The sequence below is a fragment of the Leptonychotes weddellii genome, chromosome 9 (genome assembly GCF_054177405.1).
Source record: "Leptonychotes weddellii isolate Sample4059 chromosome 9, ASM5417740v2, whole genome shotgun sequence".
NCBI lineage: Eukaryota > Metazoa > Chordata > Mammalia > Carnivora > Phocidae > Leptonychotes > Leptonychotes weddellii.
In genome coordinates, this window is record NC_138377.1 from 101,602,070 (window position 1) to 101,605,912 (window position 3,843).

Below are 3,843 nucleotides of genomic sequence, written 5' to 3' on the forward strand. Positions count from 1 at the left end.
TCAAAGGTACTAATAGATTGAAAGTAAAAGTATAGATAAAGATCCCATGTAAAACAACAACAAACAGCTGGAGTGGCCATGTTAATAGACAAAATAGCTTCAAAACAAAACATGTAACTAGACATTTTATAGTGATAAAAGGGCCAATCCATCAGGAAGACATAACATTTACAAACATATATGCACCTGGAAACAGAGCACCAACATATATTAAGCAAACACTAACAGAATTGAAGGGATAAATAGACAATTCAGCAATAATAGTTGGAGACTTCAATCTCCCACTCTAAATAATGGGTAGAACAATTAGGCAGAAGATCTACAAGGAAATAAGAGTTGAACAACATTATAAACCCCATAGATCTAACAGATGTTTAGGGAACTGTCCACCAAACAGCAGAATATATATTCTTCTCAAATGCATATGGAACATTCTCTGATATAAACCATATGCTAGGCCATTAAACAAGCCTCAATAATTGTAAAAAGATTGAAATTATAAAATGTATGTTCTCTGACCATGATAGAATACAATTAGAAATCAATGGCAGAAAGAAATTTGAGCATTTCACATATATGTGGAAAATAAGAACATACTCCTAAAAAACCCCCTATGAACCAAATCAGAAATCACAAGGGAAATTAGAAAATACTTTAAAGTGAATAAAAATGAAGATATAACATATCAAAATTGGGAGTCAGCTAGGCAATGCTTCAAAGAGAAATTTATAACTTTAAATGCCTATGTTAACAAGAGGGGCATCTAGGTGACTCAGTCAAGCGTCCAACTCTTGATTTCAGCTCAGGTCATGGATCTCAGGATCATGAGATCAAGCCCCAGACCAGCTCCACACTGAGTGTGGAGCCTGCTTAAGATTCTCTCTCTCCTCCCCACCTCCCCTACCACCCCCCACCCCTATGCACTCTCTCTCTAAAAATAAATAAAAACAAACAACAAAAAAGATCACAAATCCATAACCCCACTTTCTACTTTAAAACACTAGAAAAAGGAGAACAAATTAAACATAAAGAGAACAGATGGAAGGAAATAATATAGAGTGGAAATTAATGGAATAAAGAGTAGAAAAACAAAGAGAAAACCAATGAAATAAAAAGTCAGTTCTTTGAAAAGACCAACATAATTGAACAAACTTTTAGCTAGCCTGACCAAGAAAAGAGAAAGAATGCTCAAAATTCTAAAATCAAGAATAAAAGAGGAAACATCACTACTGACCTTGGAAACATAAAAAGGATTATAAGTGAATATTATGAACAACTGTATGCCAATAAATTAGATAACTTAGATGAAATGGAAAAACTATCAGAAAGACAAAAATGACTGAAACTGATTCAAGAAGAAATAGAAAATATGAATAGATTTGAATCAATAATTTTAAAACTTCCCACAAGAAGAGCCCAGGCCCAGATTTCACTGGTGAATTCTACCAAACATTTGAAGAAGAATTTATACCAGTTCTTCACAAACTCTTACAAAAAAGAGTAGAGGGAAAACTTCCTAACTCATTCTATGAAGCCAGTCTTACCCTGATACCAAAACCAAGGACATTATGAGAAAATAAAATTACAAACTAATATCTCTTTGAATACAGATGCAAAAAATCAACATCAAAATACTAGCAAACTAAATCTAGAAACATGGAAAGAGTCTAGATTCTTTTGTAGATTCTTTTAAAAAAAAATCTAGAAACACCATGACCAAGTGGAATTTTTCCTGGAATGCAAGGTTTGCTCAACATATAAAAAACAATAAAATACACCATATTAATAGAATAAAGAACAAAAACCACACGATCATTTCAATAGATGCAGAAAAAGCATTTGACAAAATCCAACACCTTTCATGATTAAAAAAACAGTAAACTGGGAGAGGGAACTGCCTCAACCCCATATAGGGCATCTATGAATGCTAACATCATACTTAATGGTAAATGTCTGAAAACTTCCCCTTATGATCAGGAACAAAACAAGGATGTTCACTCTCACCACTTCTATTCAACATGGTACTGAAGGTTTTCCCAGGGCAATTAGCCAAGAAAATGAAATATAAGACATTGAAATTGGAAAGGAATTTCTATTTGCAGAGGACATGATCTTGAATACTGAAAATTCTAAGGAATCCACCAAAAAACTGCTAGAACTAACAAACAAGTTCAGTAAGTTTGCAGAGTATTATAACAATATACAAAAATCAACCGTCTTTTTACACATTAACAATGAACAATGTAAAAGTGAAATTAAGAAAACAATTTTATTTACTATAGCATTAAAAAGAATAAAATATTTAGGAGTCTCTTTCCACCATCTTTCTGTGTTGCTATAATGGTGTGCATGAATGTCCTGGCAGATGCTCTCAAGAGCACTAACAATGCTGAAAAGAGAGGCAAACGCCGGATTCTTATTAGGCTGTGCTCCAAAGTCATCGTCTGGTTTCTCACTGTGATGATGAAGCATGGTTACATTGGCAAATTTGAAATCACTGATGATCACAGAGCGGGGAAAATTGTTGTGAACCTCACGGGCAGGTTAAACAAGGTTTTTAGCTTTCATATTTACAAGGAGCCTGACATCCTGTGGTCCAACACAGATGAGGGGAAAACAGGCCCAGAACTGAGTTGTGGTTAGTGGCAGGGGCCAGATTGATTGTGTGGAGTGATCAGCCCCAGATCTGATGTACAACTGAAAGATCTAGAAAAATGGCAGAATAATCTGCTCCTGGCCCGCCAGTTTGGTTTCATTGTACTGACAACCTCAGCTTGCATCATGGACCATGAAGAAGCAAGAAGCAAGCAAATACACAGGAGGGAAAATCCTGGGATTCTTTTTCTAGGGATGTAATACGTATGTGTAAATAAAATGCCTCAATGGACAAAAAAAAAAAAATTTAGGAGTACATTTTATTTTTTTAAAGATTTTATTTATTTATTTGACAGCGAGAGAGGGAACACAAGCAGGGTGAGTAGGAGAGGGAGAAGCAGGCTTCCCGCTGAGCAGGTAGCCTGATACGGGGCTCGATCCCAGGACCCTGGGATCATGACCTGAGCCGAAGGCAGACGCTTAACAACTGAGCCACCCAGGTGCCCCTATTTTTATTATTATTTTTTAAGATTTTTAAAATTTATTTACTTTAGAGAGAGAGAGAGTGGGTGGAGGAGCAAAGGGAGAGGGACAAGCAGACTCTGCACTGAGTGTGGAGTCCAATGTAGGGCTTGGTCCCACAACCCTGAAATCATAACCTGAGCAGAAATTAGGAGTCAGATGCCTATCCGACTGAGCCACCCAGGCACCTCTTCAAGAGTAAATTTTTTTTAAAAAGTGCAAATTTTATACTCTGAAAACATAAACATTGCTGAAAGAAATTAAAGATGATCTTAGGAGTGCCTGGCTGGTTCAGTCGGTGGAGCATGCAACTCTTAATCTCCGGGTTGTGAGTTTGAGCCCCATGTTGAGTGTAGAGATTACTTAAAAATAAAATCTTAAAAAAAAAATAAAAATGACCTAAATAAATAGAAAAACATCTTGTGTTTGTGAATTCAAAGACTTAATATTAATTAAGATAGCAGTATTCCCCAAACTGATCTGCAGGTTTAATACAGTTGGCAACTTTGAAGAAATTGACAAGCTCATTATAAAATTCATATGGAAATTCAAGGAATCCAGAGTGGCCAAACCACCTTGAAAAAAGAGCAAGCTTGGAAGACTCACATTTCCTGATTTTCAAACTTAGCACAAGTCAATGATAATCAAGATAATGTGGTACTGACACAAGAATAGACATATGGATAAATGCAATAGAATTGACAGTCCAGTAATAAACCCGTATGT